Consider the following 21664-nt stretch of genomic DNA (forward strand, 5'->3'; position numbering starts at 1 on the left):
TCCATATTCAGAGTTCAATACACACACCACAAACATTACCTATATTCAACATGCTGTCATTGGAGTATTATGTACTTCCTCTGATGTTTGGCACATTTCTAACAGGTATGTTACATCATTATGATACTAAATAGTTTAATTTAAATAACATCTGAATGTGAATCTTTTGAGTAATTTACTAACATGTAATAACAGAGTTTTCTCTTCCTTTAGGTGTCAGCTGTGACCAACTCACTCCAGTCAATGATGAAGAGTACAGTTTAGAAGGCAGCACTGTTACTATGTCCTACACATACCCCACACAATCAAATGGTGATTATTTCTTATGGTATCGACAATATCCAGGAAAACCTCCACAGTTCCTCATCTCACACTCTGCTTCAGGAAATGTAGTGAATGAACAAATCACTGGACTGAAGATTAAAGTGGAACAAGACAGAATCCACATGAACATCTCCTCTGCTGCAGTGTCTGACTCTGCTGTGTACTACTGTGCTGTGAGGCCCACAGTGACAGCAAACACCAAAACTCTGTACAAAAACACAAGCTGACACACTCAGTGCGTTTCCATGGCACAACTAGATTAGATTATCACATATCGAACTAGACACTCGAACGGACCGTGTCACTTGTCTGAGTTTACATGGCCTTTCAGATATCGGATAAATGTCCAATGCATGGCTGTCTCCACTATGCTAGGTGGCGCTGTAGCCCTTTCAACCATGCTTTCAACAAGTGTTGAAAGAGCCACGTCCGGTTCTCTTCCGTCAATAACCCATGGTGTAGCCTATCACGCGCAGGCACACAAGCACAGAACGAGAAGTCCGATAAGCGATGTCCGATCCCTGTATACATGCAGAGAGAATGCCGACAACGAACGACTTATCTAGGTGTTCTTATCCGACATCTCTTGTCCGTTATTGTGCCGATTTGTGTGCGAAGTAGATCGGATAAAGGTGTTTACATGCAGTTTAAAAGTCCTGTTGAAGTCTTATTCGTTTAGTTACCCGATTATGAGTCTGCATGTAAACGCACTGACTGACAAGCTGCTGAAGCCTTTTCTCCACACTGTTGTATGAACTCTTTACCTCCACTAGTGGGCGACATCATCAAGTAGGCGGTGCACTACTTCTGCTCTGTGTTCAACCATTGAGTCAATAATAACTGCTGCTGTGAAGAGAACAATTCTCAGACTGAATGTTGAACATCAGGTAGTTTCTCCTGTTGATTTAGACCTGGTTGTAGAGATGGATCATTGGCTGTGGATTATTCTTGCTGCTCTTTTCTTTGGTGAGACACAAAGCAACAACATGTTTTTATTATTTTCTAAAGATTGTTTTAAACTGGAGTTCAGAACAGTTGAGCTGTTTCTGTCCACAGAGTAACACTGTACAGTTCACATCTTCCACAGTCTTCTCCTCTCAGCCTCATGAACAATGTTAGTCTAATGGCTTCATTTTCTCTGCTTCTTCCAGGACTAATAGCTGGAGACACAATCTCTCCTGAAGGAGATGAAGTCAGTGGAAGAGAAGGAGCAACTGTCACACTCACATGTCAATATGAGACAACTAGAGACAACATTGAGCTTTACTGGTACAGACATCATTCTGACCTCCGGGCTCCTCAGTTTATACTCTGGAAAGGAGCAAAAGGCAGCACATCTGAATATATTCCTGATAAACGATATGAACCACAAACATCAACAAGTTCCACTAAACTGACCATCAGAGAGCTAACCCTGGCAGACACAGGTCTCTACTACTGTGCTCTAGAGACACAGTGATACAAAGTGTAGAAGAGGCTGTACAAAAACCTGAACACAGATATCTGACTACTCTTCAAAGAGGAGGGAAGTGGTATTCAACCCACAGCTTCATATCAGATGGATTCTGCTCATTCCTGTTTTATCAGAGTCACTGTGGTTACAGCTGCTAATGAAACACTGTGGGAGGATTCACATGAGCAGCAGATCCACATCAATGACAAACCATCACTGTCATTTCTAAAGCTTCCACCAGTCTGAATGTAAACAGAGCACAGCAAGAGGAGGAGCTACACAACTGAATATGAAATGATTAATTTTGGAGCTGAAGAGCTGCTGTGTTCTCTCTGTGCTTCCTTCAGTACAGGTGGAAATAATGCAGCTCTTTTTAGTTTGGATGGTAATTTTAACGTTTCATTCTGGTGAGCCAGTTTCTACATTTTCTACCATTAAACAAATTTAAAATAAATAAAAATCTCACAACATATTTTGTTCTTTTCAGGATCCTCTGAGGATTTAGTGAAACCATTTGAAGATGTAGTGCTGGCTTTGGAAGGGAAACATGTGACTCTCTCCTGCAACTATTCAGGGACTGTCACCAACCTCCTCTGGTATCAACAGAAGTCCAGTTCATCTCCACAGCTTCTCATCGCAGAATATTCAGAGAAAACAGCAAAGTTGTCTTTAACACATGACAGAAAAACAAAGGAGTTTAATCTGCAGATCTCCTCTGCTGCAGTGTCTGACTCTGCTGTGTACTACTGTGCTCTGCAGCCCACAGTGACAGGAAACACCAAAACTCTGTACAAAAACCTTTGGAGCAAAGACAACACAAAACTCCACAACGTCCACTAGAGGGAGTCACACACTGTTAAACTTCAATGGTCTCTGATGATACAGTCTAGATTTGTTTGCAGAGGAGCTTCATGGCAGAGAACGGTTTGATTCCAAACAGAACTATAGAAGAGAGAGGACCTTCCATATTCAACAGAGTTCAATACACAGACCACAAACATTACCTTTATTCAACATGCAGTCAACGGACTACTATGTACTTTCTCTGATGTTTGGGAGTTTTCTAACAGGTATGTTTCATCATATGTACATCATTATGATACTAAATAGTTTAATTTAAATAATATCTGAATGTGAATCCTTTGACTCTTTTGAAACATGTAATAACAGTTTTCTCTTCCTTTAGGTGTCAGCTGTGAACAACTCACTCCAGTCAATGATGAAGAGTACAGTTTAGAAGGCAGCACTGTTACTCTGTCCTACACATACCCCACAAAATCAACTAGTGATTATTTCTTCTGGTATCGACAATATCCAGGAAAACCTCCACAGCTCCTCATCTCACACTCTGCTTCAGGAAATGTATTGAATGAACAAATCACTGGACTGAAGATTAAAGTGGAACAAGACAGAATCCACATGAACATCTCCTCTGCTTCAGTGTCTGACTCTGCTCATTACTACTGTGCTGTGAAGCCCACAGTGACAGCAACCCCACAGTCTCTGTACAAAAACCTGACAGCTGCTCACTCAACATTCACACACTTCAGCTCCTCCTTTTATAGGACAACAGCGCCATCAGGTCGACACTGACAACATCCTCAGCAGATGATAAAGAGGAAGGACCAATGATGTGAAGGCCCAGATCCATCAGAGTATCAATGTTGTTCCTCTCTCACTGCAGACATGAAACACTGGCTGAGAAACCTCCTGATTCTGACTCTCTGGCTAGGTAACTCTTTAAACCTACTGATTGTTCTCCTTTAATCAATCATCTTTATTGATTCATCTCTTCCTCTGCATGTTCTCTTCTTCCCCAGAGAGTAAAGGAGAAGACAGAGTGATGCAGCCAACAGGAGATGTCATTGCTACTCAAGGACAGACACTTACACTTAACTGTATATTTGAAACAAGTGACTCAAGTCCATATCTCTACTGGTACAAACAGGATGGAAACAACAGCCCCAAATTCATGCTGAGCCTCTCTAAATTCGGCCAGGTGAAAGCAGAGGATGAGTTTAAGGAAAGATTTTCCTCCACACTGAATTCCACCTCAAGATCAGTTCCTCTGAAGATCCAGAAGCTTCAGCTGTCTGACTCTGCTGTGTACTACTGTGCTCTGCAGCCCACAGTGACAGGAAATACCAAAACTCTGTACAAAAACCTTTGGAGCAAAGACAACACAAAACTCCACAACGTCCACTAGAGGGAGTCACACACTGTTAAACTTCAATGGTCTCTGATGATACAGTCTAGATTTGTTTGCAGAGGAGCTTCATGGCAGAGAACGGTTTGATTCCAAACAGAACTATAGAAGAGAGAGGAACTTCCATATTCAGCAGAGTTCAATACAGAAGCCACAGACAGTACTTTTATTAAACATGTCAATGGACTATTTTGTACTTTCTCTGATGCTTGGCACTTTTCTAACAGGTATGTTAAATTTGTCAATAATCTTTTAAAGTATGATTCCAAATTTGTATAATAATGATTCATTTTCGAGTTTTCTAACATTGTATGAAATATATTTTCTCCCTTTAGGTGTCAGCTGTGAACAACTCACTCCATTCAACGAGGAAGAGAACAGTTTAGAAGGCAGCACCGTTACTCTTTCATACAGATACAATACACAAGCAACTGGTAGTGATCGGTTTTACTGGTATCGACAATATCCAGGGAAACCTCCTGAGTTCCTCATCTTTCACTTGGGAACACAAAATGAATCGACCTCTAGACTGTCTGTTACAGTGAGTGAGGATAAAACCAGAATGGATCTGCAGATCTCCTCTGCTACAGTGTCTGACTCTGCTCTGTACTACTGTGCTGTGAGGCCCACAGTGACAGCAAACCCACAGTCTCTGTACAAAAACCTGACAGCTGCTCACTCAACATTTACACACTTCAGCTCCTCCTTTTATAGAACAACAGCTCTATCAAGTGGACACTGATAATATGATCCAGTGACAAACCAAGCACTGCTTCTGTTTAAAGGAGAACTTCACATTATTACAAGTCCGTCACAAAACAACATAGCGGGTACGGGTTATTTTTTGTTTTAATTTCAAATTGATGCAGTATTTTTGTTTTCATTTCTATATTGAAGGTAAGGGTCTATACAACAATTTTGTTTAGAGTGTCAAGAAACCAGACTTTATTTTTTCAATTTATTATTTTTGCATTTTTATGCCTGATTGTACAGCTTCGGAGAGGCAGAGATGAAATGCGGCATAGAGGGGTATGACATGAGCCAGATTACAACCAGTGGTTTGCTGCCTCTGAGGACTGGGCACACTACACCTTGAGTGGCCCCCGAAACCATTTTTTTTTTAACCTTAAGACCTAATTGAGACCTTCAAAATTTAATTATTTCAATGTTGGTCTTTTTGGAAGATAACCAAAAAACAAATTATAATATTTGGTTTTAATATTCAGGGGCTGTATATGTGTAATTTGATGTTTTCATTTCGAGTTAATGCAAAAGTTTTGTTTTCACTTCTGAATTGAAGCTAAGGGTCAATAGAACAGTTATGGTTTGCGTGACAATAAATCAGAAAATTTTCTGCGATAAAATTAAGACTTTCACATCAAATTGAGACGACTGAGGGTCCAGGCAACTCACTTACACTCACAGCAAACGCTGACATTAATTGTGCTTTTCCTAATAATTCCTCCAGTTCATTCTGAATTCAATATTTTTAGATGTTTAAATGTAATTGGTTCATGTAAAACGTTATACATTGGCTGCCCCATCTCCTTTAACTGTTTTCATCAAGAATGAATGTGCTCTGTCCCTATCAATTAAATGAATAAAGATAATTCAATGAGAAGCTTCAGGAAAAGTAAGAAATCCTGGCACAATTTAGTAGTTGAAAACATACCGACCCATAGACGGACTATCAGAACAACATAACCATCAATAAAGTCATGCCACTGTCATTGCTACAAAGGCCTTCCAGTAACTTAATGTTCACAAGTTCAAACCCACATTATGAGCTGTGTCAGCAAAACAGCTGAAATGTAAATGAGATGCAAATGTTGAGAGTTCCTCAGCAGATGATAAAGAGGAAGGACCAATGATGTGAAGGCCCAGATCCATCAGAGTATCAATGTTGTTCCTCTCTCACTGCAGACATGAAACACTGGCTGAGAGACCTCCTGATTCTGACTCTCTGGCTAGGTAACTCTTTAAACCTACTGATTGTTCTCCTTTAATCAATCATCTTTATTCTACATTGACATGATTCTTTAACCACTCACTGATGCTGTTTGTTGCTGTTTTACAGGCTGCAGAGCACAGAAAGACAACGTGCTGCAACCAGAAGGAGATGTGTCTGCTACTGAAGGAGAGACAGTAACACTTGGCTGTCATTATAACCTCAGTTCATCAACAAATGCTAATCTATTCTGGTACAAACAGGATGGAAACAACAGCCCCAAATTCATGCTAAGCCGCTTTACAATTGGACAGGGGAAAACAGAGGATGAATTTAAAGAAAGATTTTCCTCCACACTGAATTCCACCTCAGGATCAGTTCCTCTGAAGATCCAGAAGCTTCAGCTGTCTGACTCTGCTGTGTACTACTGTGCTCTGCAGCCCAGTGACAGCAAACCCACAGTCTCTGTACAAAAACCTTTGGAGCAAAGACAACACAATACTCCACAACGTCCACTAGAGGGAGACACACACAGTTAAACTTCATGGTTTGATATTGGAAATATTACATGAAAAATAATGAACCATAATTATGCTTTTAAACATAATATGATTCTGTTTGAGTTAATGTCCAAATAAAACAATCATTCTACTGATATCTATTTAATCCATCTCAAAAAGTACAATGACTTTCTCCGCTGTGGACAAAGCTCAAAGGACTTCTGGCACCCAAATAACTTAAGTGACTGGCCCCGCCCACTGATGTTTAACCAATGAGATTATTTCTGCCCAACCAGCTTAATGTTGAAGAGAAGAGCTGTGCGGCAGAGAAACTATCAAATTTTTTTTATTCTACTTCAGAGAAAGAACATTTCTCATCTGCTGTCTGTTTGACTTTAACAGCTCCAAAGACATGTTGCTTCATCTCTTTTTACTGCTCTCTATCTTTATAGGTGAGTGTTAGGACAGAGTCTCATTAATTCAACCTGCCGTATTAACCACATATTTGGTCTATATTTCATAACTAGATGTTTATCTTTGACAAGAAATAATTTTCGTGATAGACGAAGACATTTGGTGTTTTGAATGAGTCATAAAATAATAAAAACTGAAAGAAAAGTCAAAAACTTCTATTGAGTCTCTTGATGTTAGAATCGGTTGCAGACTAACTAAAATGAATAACACTCGTTTTACAGCTCTGGGTTCCATGAACAGCATCAAGCCAGAAAGTATTGAAGAACATGTTGCAGAGGGAAGAAACATCACCCTGACCTGTAGATATGAAGGAGCTATCTACAGTATCCAGTGGTACCGACAACACCAGAGATCCAGACCAGAGTTCCTGCTCTACATCACAGAGGGAGGATTGATTCATCCAACTCTTTCTGAGTTCTCACCTCACATTAACAAAACAGAGAAACATGTAGATCTGGAGATCAACTCAGCTAAAGTGTCTGACTCTGCTGTGTACTACTGTGCTCTGCAGACCACAGTGACAGGAAACACCAAAACTCTGTACAAAAACCTTTGGAGCAAAGACAACACAATACTCCACAGCGTCCACTAGAGGGAGTCAATGTTAAACTTCAAAGGTCTCTGATGATACAGTCTAGATTTGTTTGCAGAGGAGCTTCATGGCAGAGAACGGTTTGATTCCAAACAGAACTATAGAAGAGAGAGGACCTTCAATATTCAGCAGAGTTCAACACACAAACATTACCTTTATTCAGCATGCTGTCAACGGACTATTGTGTACTTTCTCTGGTGTTTGGCACTTTTCTAACAGGTACGTTACATTCTTTGATTTAAAAAAATTCTTTCAAAGTTTTATAATGTGATTAATTTATCAAGTTTTGTAACATGGTATTAAACAAACCTTTCTTCCTTTAGGTGTCGGCTGTGACCAACTCACTCCAGTCAATGAGGAAGAGAACAGTGCAGAAGGCAGCACTGTTACTCTGTCCTACAGATACGACTCAGAAGCAACTGCTAGTGATTACTTCTTCTGGTATCGACAATATTCAGGAAAACCACCAGAGTTCCTCCTCTACATCTCAGGGCTTAACATCACTAAAACAGCAGAATCTCTGAAATCGGACAAAAGGTTCTTTACTGATCTGACTGAGGGAAAGCAACGTGTGAATCTGCAGATCTCCTCTGCTGCAGTGTCTGACTCTGCTGTGTACTACTGTGCTCTGCAGCCCACAGTGACAGGAAACACCAAAACTCTGTACAAAAACCTTTGGAGCAAAGACAACACAATACTCCACAACGTCCACTAGAGGGAGTCACACACTGATTTCTTTAGTTAGCATTGTAACATTTATGTTTGGTTTCTGGTCTGTTTGTTTTAATATTGGTGTCTTGTAAGCCCTTGTTGGCCCAGTCATATATATGCATTAAAAAACGATAAAATAGATTCAAATCATCTCCAATAAACAATACATAAAAAACAAGTTTTTCTAGGCAATGAGAGTTGCAGTAAAGTGTTTAGTGTGAAGCTGCCAGTAGGGGGAATAACACAGGGCTGTGAATGAGCCCTGTCACTGTGATCAGGCTCTTCCTTCTAACCCACCAACGTAGTGTTGATGAAGACTAGACAAAGAGATCACAGCCTGCTTTATACTTGATGTAGCTCACAGTTACTCAACACTACAGACATGACACCTCGGTTCATCTCAGTGCTGCTGGCTGCTATGTGCCTTGGTATGAACACAACTCTGATTATTTGACATCAAGCCAACGTTGACATGATTCTTTAACAGCTCAATGATACTGTTTGTTGCTGTTTTACAGGATGCAGAGCACAGAAAGACAACGTGCTGCAACCAGAAGGAGATGTGTCTGCTACTGAAGGAGAGGCAGTAACACTTGGATGTTATTATAATGGCAGTTCATTATCAAATTATAATCTATTCTGGTACAAGCAGGATGGAAACAAAAGGTTAACATTCATACTGAAACGCTTCACATTTGACCAAGGTAAAACAGAGGACAAGGTTGGGGAAAGATTTTCCTCCACACTGAATTCCACCTCAAGATCAGTTCCTCTGAAGATCCAGAGTCTTCAGCTGTCTGACTCTACTGTGTACTACTGTGCTCTGCAGCCCACAGTGACAGGAAACACCAAAACTCTGTACAAAAACCTTTGGAGCAAAGACAACACAATACTCCACAACGTCCACAAGAGGGAGTCACACACTGTTAAACTTCAATGGTCTCTGATGATACAGTCTAGATTTGTTTGCAGAGGAGCTTCATGGCAGAGAACGGTTTGACTCCAAACAGAACTATAGAAGAGAGAGGACCTTCCATATTCAGCAGAGTTCAATACACACACCACAAACATTACCTTTATTCAACATGCTGTCAACGGACTATTGTGTACTTTCTCTGATGTTTGGCACTTTTCTAACAGGTACGTTACATTCTTTGATTTAAAAAAATAATTTCAAAGTTTTATAATGTGATTAATTTATCAAGTTTTGTAACATTCTTCCTATAGGTGTCGGCTGTGACCAACTCACTCCAGTCAATGATGAAGAGAACAGTTTAGAAGGCAGCACTGTTACTCTGTCCTACAGATACACCAAACAAGCTGATGGAAATGATTACTTCTTCTGGTATCGACAATATCCAGGAAAACCACCAGAGTTCCTGCTGTTCATCTCAGGCTCTAACATCACTAAAACAGCAGAATCTCTGAAATCGGACAAACGGTTCTTTACTGATCTGACTGAAGGAAAGCAACGTGTGGATCTGCAGATCTCCTCTGCTGCAGTGTCTGACTCTGCTGTGTACTACTGTGCTGTGAGGCCCACAGTGACAGCAAACCCACAGTCTCTGTACAAAAACACAAGCTGACACACTGACAAGCTGCTGAAGCCTTTTCTCCACACTGTTGTAATGAACTCTTTACCTCCACTAGAGGGCGACATCATCAAGTAGGCGGTGCACTACTTCTGCTCTGTGTTCAACCATTGAGTCAATAATAACTGCTGCTGTGAAGAGAACAATTCTCAGACTGAATGTTGAACATCAGCTAGTTTCTCCTGTTGATTTAAACCTGGTTGTAGAGATGGAACATTGGCTGTGGATTATTCTTGCTGCTCTTTTCTTTGGTGAGACACAAAGAAACAACATGTTTTTATTATTGTATAAAGCTTGATGTAAACTGCAGTGCAGAACAGTTGAGCTGTTTCTGTCCACAGAGTAACACTGTACAGTTGACATTTTCCACTGTCTTCCCCTCTCAGCCTCATGAACAATGTTAGTCTAATGGCTTCATTTTCTCTGCTTCTTCCAGGACTAATAGCTGCAGACACAATCTCTCCTGAAGGAGATGAAGTCAGTGGAAGAGAAGGAGCATCTGTCACACTCACATGTCAATATGAGACAACTCGTGATAGCATAACCCTTTACTGGTACAGACATCATTCTGACCTCCAGGCTCCTCAGTTTATACTCTGGAAAGGAGCAAAAGGGAGAACATCATCTGAATATATTCCTGATAAACGATATGAATCTCAAACATCAATAAGTTCCACTAAACTGACCATCAGAGAGCTAACCCTGGCAGACACAGGTCTCTACTACTGTGCTCTAGAGACACAGTGATCTGTGGTTACAGCTGCTAATGAAACACTGTGGGAGGATTCACATGAGCAGCAGATCCACATCAATGACAAACCATCACTGTCATTTCTAAAGCTTCCACCAGTCTGAATGTAAACAGAGCACAGCAAGAGGAGGAGCTACACAACTGAATATGAAATGATTCATTTTGGAGCTGAAGAGCTGCTGTGTTCTCTCTGTGCTTCCTTCAGTACAGGTGGAAATAATGCAGCTCTTTTTAGCTTGGATGATAATGGTTATCTTTCATACTGGTGAGACAATTCTAAATGTTTTTACCATTAAACACATTTACAATAAATAAAAATGTCACAACATATCTTTGTTCTTTTCAGGATCCTCTGAGGATTTATTGAAACCATTTGAAGATGTAGTGCTGGCTTTGGAAGGGAAACATGTGACTCTCTCCTGCAACTATTCAGGGACTGTACTGAACCTCTTCTGGTATCAACAGAAGTCCAGTTAATCTCCACAGCTTCTCATCGCAGAATATTCAAAGAAAACTGGAAAGTTGTCTTTAACACATGACAGAAAAACAAAGGAGTTTAATCTGCAGATCTCTTCTGCTGCAGTGTTTGACTCTGCTGTGTACTACTGTGCTCTGCAGCCCACAGTGACAGGAAACACCAAAACTCTGTACAAAAACCTTTGGAGCAAAGACAACACAATACTCCACAACGTCCACTAGAGGGAGTCACACACTGTTAAACTTCAATGGTCTCTGATGATACAGTCTAGATTTTTTTGCAGAGGAGCTTCATGGCAGAGAACGGTTTGATTCCAAACAGAACTATAGAAGAGAGAGAACCTTCTATATTCAGCAGAGTTCAAAACACAAACCACAAACATTACCTTTATTCAACATGCTGTCATTGGACTATTTTGTACTTTCTCTGATGTTAGGCACTTTTCTAACAGGTATGTGACATTTTGCGATAATAAAAAGTTAATTTAAAAAACATGTGAATCTTTTGAGTAATTTACTAACATGTAATAACAGATTTTTCTTTTCCTTTAGGTGTCAGCTGTGAACAACTCACTCCAGTCAATGGTGAAGAGAACAGTTTAGAAGGCAGCACTGTTATTCTGTCCTGCAGATACATCAAAAACGCAAACAAGCAACTGGATTACTTCTTCTGGTATCGACAATATCCAGGAAAACCTCCAGAGCTCCTCATCTTAAGCTTTGGAACACGAAATGCATCAACCTCTAGACTGTCTGTTACAGTGAGTGAAGATAAAACCAGAATGGATCTGCAGATCTCCTCTGCTGCAGTGTCTGACTCTGCTCTGTACTACTGTGCTGTGAGGCCCACAGTGACAGCAAACCCACAGTCTCTGTACAAAAACCTGACAGCTTATCACTCAACATTCACACACTTCAGCTCCTCCTTTTATAGAACAACAGTGCCATCAATTGGACACTGACAACATCCTCAGCAGATGATAAAGAGGAAGGACCAATGATGTGAAGGCCCAGATCCATCAGAGTATCAATGTTGTTCCTCTCTCACTGCAGACATGAAACACTGGCTGAGAAACCTCCTGATTCTGACTCTCTGGCTAGGTAACTCTTTAAACCTACTGATTGTTCTCCTTTAATCAATCATATTTATTGATTCATCTCTTCCTCTGCATGTTCTCTTCTTCCCCAGAGAGTAAAGGAGAAGACAGAGTGATGCAGCCAACAGGAGATGTCATTGCTACTCAAGGACAGACAGTTAAACTAAACTGTACATTTGAAACATCTAGAGCAAGTCCAACTTTGTTTTGGTACAAACAAGACGTGAATGATTTTCCAAAGTACATGCTGAAGTCTTATGGAAAATCGGTAGATAACGCTCCAGAATTCCAGAAAGACCGATTTATTGCGACAATCAACGAGACATCAGTTCCTCTGAAGATCCAGAAGCTTCAGCTGTCTGACTCGGCTGTGTACTACTGTGCTCTGCAGCCCACAGTGACAGGAAACACCAACACTCTGTACAAAAACCTTTGGAGCAAAGACAACACAATACTCCACAACGTCCACTAGAGGGAGTCACACACTGTTAAACTTCAATGGTCTCTGATGATACAGTCTAGATTTGTTTGCAGAGGAGCTTCATGGCAGAGAACGGTTTGATTCCAAACAGAACTATAGAAGAGAGAGGACCTTCCATATTCAGCAGATATCAATACACAAACCAAAAACATTACCTTTATTCAACATGCTGTCATTGGACTATTATGTACTTTATCTGGTGTTTGGCACATTTCTAACAGGTATGTGACAACATTATGATACTAAATAGTTTAATTCAAATAAAATCTGAATGTGAATCCTTTGAGTAATTTACACATGTAATAAGAGTTTTCTTTTCCTTTAGGTATCAGCTGTGATCAACTCACTCCAGCCAATGATGAAGAGAACAGTTTAGAAGGCAGCACTGTTACTCTGTCCTACACATACCCCACAAAATCACCCAGTAATACTTTCTTCTGGTATCGACAATATCCAGGAAAACCTCCACAGTTCCTCATCTCACACTCTGCTTCAGGAAATGTATTGAATGAACAAATCACTGGACTGAAGATTAAAGTGGAACAAGACAGAATCCACATGAACATCTCCTCTGCTGCAGTGTCAGACTCTGCTCTGTACTACTGTGCTCTGCAGGCCACAGTGACAGGAAACACCAAAACTCTGTACAAAAACCTTTGGAGCAAAGACAACACAATACTCCACAACGTCCACAAGAGGGAGTCACACACTGTTAAACTCAATGTATGTGATGATGTGTATTTTAGATGTTGGATGGTAACTGTTTAGATGATATGAGAAAGTACCACACAGAAAATCTTGTAACAATCTCCCTGAAAATAAATATTGAAGAAGCCGAAGCAGGTTCACAATAACAAGTAGATTTTATACAGTTGCATCTCAAAAAAATTAAATATCATATCATGGAAAAATTTGTTTTTTTACACAGAAAGAGAAATATTTCAAGCCTTTGTTATGTTGTATTTTTTATGATTATGGTTTACAGCTCATTGAAATCCAAAGTCCATAATCTCAAAATAGAAGATTTATTTTTAATGGTCTTATGTTATATTCTAATATTATTAGAAGCTGGATTTTTGATTTCCATAAACTGTCAGACGCAATCAACAAAAAACTGTACATAAAAGGTGTTGCATTTTTCACTGTATGTGTAATAAATCTAGAATATATGAACCCTGAACGTTTCATTTTTTAAATTGAACAATAATGAAAAAAAAAACGGTTTTATGATCTTCTATGTTTTTTAAATGCACCAGTATGTTCGGTGACAAAGTGAATCTGCAGCAGCTGTTGAACAGGAAACAAGTCACATGATATCTTCAATGATGACTACATACAAGACAAGTTGTGGTAAGAAAGTAGAGCGGCAGTGAAGTGTTAGCGTAAAGCTGCCAGTAGGCGGAAAGACACAGAGCTGTGAATGAGCCCTGTCACTGTCATCAGGCTCTTCCTTCTAACCCACCAACGTAGTGTTGATGAAGACTAGACAGAGAGATCACAGCCTGCTTTATACTTGCTGTAGCTCACAGTTACTCAACACTGCAGACATGACACCTCGGTTCATCTCAGTGCTGCTGGCTGCTATGTGCCTTGGTATGAAAACAACTCTGATTATTTGACATCAAGCCAACGTTGACATGATTCTGTAACAGCTCACTGATACTGTTTGTTGCTGTTTTACAGGATGCAGAGCACAGAAAGACAACGTGCTGCAACCAGAAGGAGATGTGTCTGCTACTGAAGGAGAGGCAGTAACACTTGGCTGTGATTATGACATTAGTTCATCAACAAATGCTAATGTATTCTGGTACAAACAGGATGGAAACAACAGTCCCAAATTCACGCTAAGCCGCTTTACAATTGGACAGGGGAAGACAGAGGATGAATTTAAGGAAAGATTTTCCTCCACACTGAATTCCACCTCAAGATCAGTTCCTCTGAAGATCCAGAAGCTTCAGCTGTCTGACTCTGCTGTGTACTACTGTGCTCTGCAGCCCACAGTGACAGGAAACACCAAAGCTCTGTACAAAAACCTTTGGAGCAAAGACAACACAATACTCCACAACGTCCACTAGAGGGAGTCACACACTGTTAAACTTCAATGGTCTCTGATGACACAGTCTAGATTTGTTTGCAGAGGAGCTTCATGGCAGAGAACGGTTTGATTCCAAACAGAACTATAGAAGAGAGAGGACCTTCCATATTCAGCAGAGTTCAATACACAAACCACAAACATTACCTTTATTCAACATGCTGTTAATGGACTTTTTTGTACTTTTTCTGATGTTTGGCACATTTCTAACAGGTATGTGGGATTTCATCTTCATTTATTCTTCAATAATATCCCAATTTGAATCCTGTGTGTATTTCACAACATGTAATAACAGTTTTTTCTTCCTTTAGGTGTCAGCTGTGACCAACTCACTCCAGCCAATGATGAAGAGAACAGTTTAGAAGGCAGCACTGTTACTCTGTCCTACACATACCCCACAAAATCATCTAGTAATACTTTCTTCTGGTATCGACAATATCCAGGAAAACCTCCACAGTTCCTCATCTCACACTCTGCTTCAGGAAATGTTTTGATTGAACAAATCACTGGACTGAAGATTAAAGTGGAACAAGACAGAATCCACATGAACATCTCCTCTGCTGCAGTGTCTGACTCTGCTCTGTACTACTGTGCTGTGAGGCCCACAGTGACAGGAAACACCAAAGCTCTGTACAAAAACCTTTGGAGCAAAGACAAAACAATACTCCACAACGTCCACAAGAGGTAGTCACACACTGTTAAACTCAATGTATGTGATGATGTGTATTTTAGATGTTGGATGGTAACTGTTTAGATGATATGAGAAAGTATCACGCAGTAAATCTTGTAACAATCTCCCTGAAAATAAATATTGAAGAGGCCGAAGCAGGTTCACAATAACAAGCAGATTTTATACAGTTGCATCTCTAAAAAATTAAATATCATATCATGGAAAAATTAGTTTTTTTACATAGAAAGAGAAATATTTCAAGCCTTTGTTTTGTTGTATTTTTTATGATTATGGTTTACAGCTCATTGAAATCCAAAGTCCATAATCTCAAAATAGAATATTTATTTTTAATGGTCTTATGTTATATTCTAATATTATTAGAAGCTGGATTTTTGATTTCCATAAACTGTCAGACGCAATCAACAAAAAAAACTGTACTTAAAAGGTGTTGCATTTTTCACTGTATGTGTAATAAATCTAGAATATATGAACCCTGAAAGTTTCATTTTTTAAATTGAACAATAATGAAAAAAAAACGGTTTTATGATCTTCTATGTTTTTTAAATGCACCAGTATGTTCGGTGACAAAGTGAATCTGCACCAGCTGTTGAACAGGAAACAAGTCAGATGATATCTTCAATGATGACTACATACAAGACAAGTTGTGGTAAGAAAGTAGAGCGGCAGTGAAGTGTTAGCGTGAAGCTGCCAGTAGGGGGAATAACACAGGGCTGTGAATGAGCCCTGTCACTGTGATCAGGCTCTTCCTTCTAACCCACCAACGTAGTGTTGATGAAGACTAGACAGAGGGATCACAGCCTGCTTTATACTTGCTGTAGCTCAGTTACTCAACACTGCAGACATGACACCTCGGTTCATCTCAGTGCTGCTGGCTGCTATGTGCGTTGGTATGAACACAACTCTGATTATTTGACATCAAGCCAACGTTGACATGATTCTTTAACAGCTCACTGATACTGTTTGTTGCTGTTTTACAGGATGCAGAGCACATAAAGACAACGTGCTGCAACCAGAAGGAGATGTGTCTGCTACTGAAGGAGAGGCAGTAACACTTGGCTGTCATTATAACATCAGTTTATCATCAAATGCTAATCTATTCTGGTACAAACAGGATGGAAAAAACAGCCCTATGTTCATTCTAAGCCGCTTTTCATTTGGACAGGGGAAAACAGAGGATGAATTTAAGGAAAGATTTTCCTCCACACTGAATTCAACCTCAAGATCAGTTCCTCTGAAGATCCAGAAGCTTCAGCTGTCTGACTCTGCTGTGTACTACTGTGCTCTGCAGCCCACAGTGACAGGAAACACCAAAACTCTGTACAAAAACCTTTGGAGCAAAGACAACACAATACTCCACAACGTCCACTAGAGGGAGTCACACACTGTTAAACTTCAATGGTCTCTGATACAGTCTAGATTTGTTTGCAGAGGAGCTTCATGGCAGAGAACGGTTTGATTCCTAACAGAACAAGAGAAGAGAGAGGACCTTCCATATTCAGCAGAGTTCAACACACAAACCACAAACATTACCTTTATTCAACATGCTGTCATTGGACTATTGTGTACTTCCTCTGATGTTTGGCACATTTCTAACAGGTATGTGGAATTTTGTCTTCATATATTAAATTGTTTAACTCCAATAATATCCAAATTTGAATCCTGTGAGTATTTTACAGCATGTAATAACAGTTTTCTCTTCCTTTAGGTGTCAGCTGTGACCAGCTCACTCCAGTCAATGATGAAGAGAACAGTTTAGAAGGCAGCACTGTTAGTCTGTCCTACACATACCCCACAAAATCATCCAGTGATACTTTCTTCTGGTATCGACAATATCCAGGAAAACCTCCACAGTTCCTCATCTCACACTCTGCTTCAGGAAATGTATTGAATGAACAAATCACTGGACTGAAGATTAAAGTGGAACAAGACAGAATCCACATGAACATCTCCTCTGCTGCAGTGTCTGACTCTGCTGTGTACTACTGTGCTCTGCAGCCCACAGTGACAGGAAACACCAAAACTCTGTACAAAAACACAAGCTGACACACTGACAAGCTGCTGAAGCCTTTTCTCCACACTGTTGTAATGACTGTTGTTACCTCCACTAGAGGGTGACATCATCAAGTAGGCGGAGCACTACTTCTGCTCTGTGTTCAACCATTGAGTCAATAATAACTGCTGCTGTGAAGAGAACAATTCTCAGACTGAATGTTGAACATCAGCTAGTTTCTCCTGTTGATTTAAACCTGGTTGTAGAGATGGAACATTGGCTGTGGATTATTCTTGCTGCTCTTTTCTTTGGTGAGACACAAAGCAACAACATGTTTTTATTATTTTATAAATATTGATGTAAACTGGAGTTCAGAGCAGAAATCTCTCAACAGTTGAGCTGTTTCTGTCCACAGAGTAACACTGTACAGTTGACATTTTCCACTGTCTTCTCCTCTCAGCCTCATGAACAATGTTAGTCTAATGGCTTCATTTTCTCTGCTTCTTCCAGGACTAATAGCTGGAGACACAATCTCTCCTGAAGGAGATGAAGTCAGTGGAAGAGAGGGAGCATCTGTCACACTCACATGTCAATATGAGACAACTAGTAATAGCATAACCCTTTACTGGTACAGACATCATTCTGACCTCCAGGCTCCTCAGTTTATACTCTGGAAAGGAGCAAAACGGAGCACATCTGAATATATTCCTGATAAACGATATGAATCTCAAACATCAACAAGTTCCACTAAACTGACCATCAGAGAGCTAACCCTGGCAGACACAGGTCTCTACTACTGTGCTCTAGAGACACAGTGATACAAAGTGTAGAAGAGGCTGTACAAAAACCTGAACACAGATATCTGACTACTCTTCAAAGAGGAGGGAAGTGGTATTCAACCCACAGATTCATATCAGATGGATTCTGCTCATTCCTGTTTTATCAGAGTCACTGTGGTTACAGCTGCTAATGAAACACTGTGGGAGGATTCACATGAGCAGCAGATCCACATCAATGACAAACCATCACTGTCATGTCTTAGAGCAACACATTAAAATTAATACAATGATATCCTCTAACCAATTTAAACATACTATCTTAAATCTACCAAACTCTAACTGTAACGGTTTTAATTAGGCCATATTGTACTTTTACTAATTTAATTTGAGTTCCAGCCACTCTACACTTCTGTCCAAAATGTTTTCTTTACCAGCTGTTGTGTATTTGATCTATTTGCATTCTATATTGTGTATGTATTGTTGTTTTTGTTTCTCGACATCATTGCAAATGAGGGTCACCCCTCAATGATATCTCGAGTATAAATAAAGGTTAAATAAAAAAATTCTAAAGCTTCCACCAGTCTGAATGTCAACAGAGCACAGCAAGAGGAGGAGCTACACAACTGAATATGAAATGATTCATTTTGGAGCTGAAGACCTGCTGTGTTCTCTCTGTGCTTCCTTCAGTACAGGTGGAAATAATGCAGCTCTTTTTAGTTTGGATGATAATGGTTATCTTTCACACTGGTGAGACAATTTTAAATGTTTTTACCATTAAACTTAAAAAATACAAATGTCATAATGAAGCATATCTTTGTTCTTTTCAGGATCCTCTGAGGATTTAGTAAAACCATTTGAAGATGTAGTGCTGGCTTTGGAAGGGAAACATGTGACTCTCTCCTGCAACTATTCAGGCTCTGTCGACAACCTCTACTGGTATCAACAGAAGTCCAGTTCATCTCCACAGCTTCTCATAACAGAATTTTCTGAGAAAACTGCAAAGTTGTCTTTAACACATGACAGAAAAACAAAGGAGTTTAATCTGCAGATCTCCTCTGCTGCAGTGTCTGACTCTGCTGTGTACTAGTGTGCTGTGAGGCCCACAGTGACAGGAAACACCAAAACTCTGTACAAAAACCTTTGGAGCAAAGACAACACAATACTCCACAACGTCCACTAGAGGGAGTCACACACTGTTAAACTTCAATGGTCTCTGATGATACAGTCTAGATTTGTTTGCAGAGGAGCTTCATGGCAGATAACGGTTTGATTCCAAACAGAACTATAGAAGAGAGAGGACCTTCCATATTCAGCAGAGTTCAAAACACACCATAAACATTACCTTTATTCAACATGCTGTCATTGGAGTATTATGTACTTCCTTTGATGTTTGGCACATTTCTAATAGGTAGGTGGAATTCTTTATTTATATATTAAAAGTTTAACTCTCATAGTATCCAGATTTTAATCCTTTGAGTCTTTTCCAACATGTTATAACAGAGTTTTCTCTTCCTTTAGGTGTCAGCTGTGAAAAACTCACTCCAGTCAATGATGAAGAGTACAGTTTAGAAGGCAGCACTGTTACTCTGTCGTACAGAGACAACACAATTGGAAGTTTATTTATTTATTATTTCTTCTGGTATCGACAATATCCAGGAAAACCTCCACAGTTCCTCATCTCACACTCTGCTTCAGGAAATGTATTGAATGAACAAATCACTGGACTGAAGATTAAAGTGGAACAAGACAGAATCCACATGAACATCTCCTCTGCTGCAGTGTCTGACTCTGCTGTGTACTACTGTGCTGTGAGGCCCACAGTGACAGCAAACACCAACACTCTGTACAAAAACACAAGCTGACACACTGACAAGCTGCTGAAGCCTTTTCTCCACACTGTTGTAATGAACTCTTTACCTCCACTAGAGGGCGACATCATCAAGTAGGCGGAGCACTACTTCTGCTCTGTGTTCAACCATTGAGTCAATAATAACTGCTGCTGTGAAGAGAACAATTCTCAGACTGAATGTTGAACATCAGCTAGTTTCTCCTGTTGATTTAGACCTGGTTCTAGAGATGAAACATTGGCTGTGGATTATTCTTGCTGCTCTTTTCTTTGGTGAGACACAAAACAACAACATGTTTTTATTATTTTCTAAAGATTGTTGTAAACTGGAGTTCAGAGCAGAAATCTCTCAACAGTTGAGCTGTTTCTGTCCACAGAGTAACACTGTACAGTTGACATTTTCCACTGTCTTCTCCTCTCAGCCTCATGCACAATGTTAGTCTAATGGCTTCATTTTCTCTGCTTCTTCCAGGACTAATAGCTGGAGACACAATCTCTCCTGAAGGAGATGAAGTCAGCGAAAGAGAAGGAGCATCTGTCACTCTCACATGTCAATATGAGACAACTAGTGATCGCATAAACCTTTACTGGTACAGACATCATTCTGACCTCCAGGCTCCTCAGTTTATACTCTGAAAGGAGCAAAAGAGGTCACAACTGAATATATTCCTGATAAACGATATGAATCTCAAACATCAACAAGTTCCACTAAACTGACCATCAGAGAGCTAACCCTGGCAGACACAGGTCTCTACTACTGTGCTCTAGAGACACAGTGATACAAAGTGTAGAAGAGGCTGTACAAAAACCTGAACACAGATATCTGACTACTCTTCAAAGAGGAGGGAAGTGGTATTCAACCCACAGCTCCATATCAGATGGATTCTGCTCATTCCTGTTTGATCAGAGTCACTGTGGTTACAGCTGCTAATGAAACACAGTGGGAGGATTCACATGAGTAGCAGATCCACATCAATGACAAACCATCACTGTCATTTCTAAAGCTTCCACCAGTCTGAATGTAAACAGAGCACAGCAAGAGGAGGAGCTACACAACTGAATATGAAATGATTCATTTTGGAGCTGAAGAGCTGCTGTGTTCTCTCTGTGCTTCCTTCAGTACAGGTGGAAATTATGCAGCTCTTTTTAGTTTTGATGATAATGGTTATCTTTCATACTGGTGAGACAATTTTAAATGTTTTTACCATTAAACTTAAAAAATACAAATGTCATAATGAAGCATATCTTTCTTCTTTTCAGGATCCTCTGAGGATTTAGTGAAAGCATTTGAAGATGTAGTGCTGGCTTTGGAAGGGAAAATTGTGACTCTGTCCTGCAACTATTCAGGGACTGTACAGAACCTCTTCTGGTATCAACAGAAGTCCAGTTCATCTCCACAAATTCTCATCGCAGAATATTCAGAGAAAACAGCAAAGTTGTCTTTAACACATGACAGAAAAACAAAGGAGTTTAATCTTCAGATCTCCTCTGCTGCAGTGTCTGACTCTGCTGTGTACTACTGTGCTCTGAGGCCCACAGTGACAGGAAACACCAAAACTCTGTACAAAAACCTTTGGAGCAAAGACAACACAATACTCCACAACGTCCACTAGAGGGAGTCACACACTGTTAAACTTCAATGGTCTCTGATGATACAGTC

This window comes from Ammodytes marinus (genome assembly GCF_949987685.1).
Source record: "Ammodytes marinus genome assembly, chromosome: 9".
Classification (NCBI taxonomy): domain Eukaryota; kingdom Metazoa; phylum Chordata; class Actinopteri; order Uranoscopiformes; family Ammodytidae; genus Ammodytes; species Ammodytes marinus.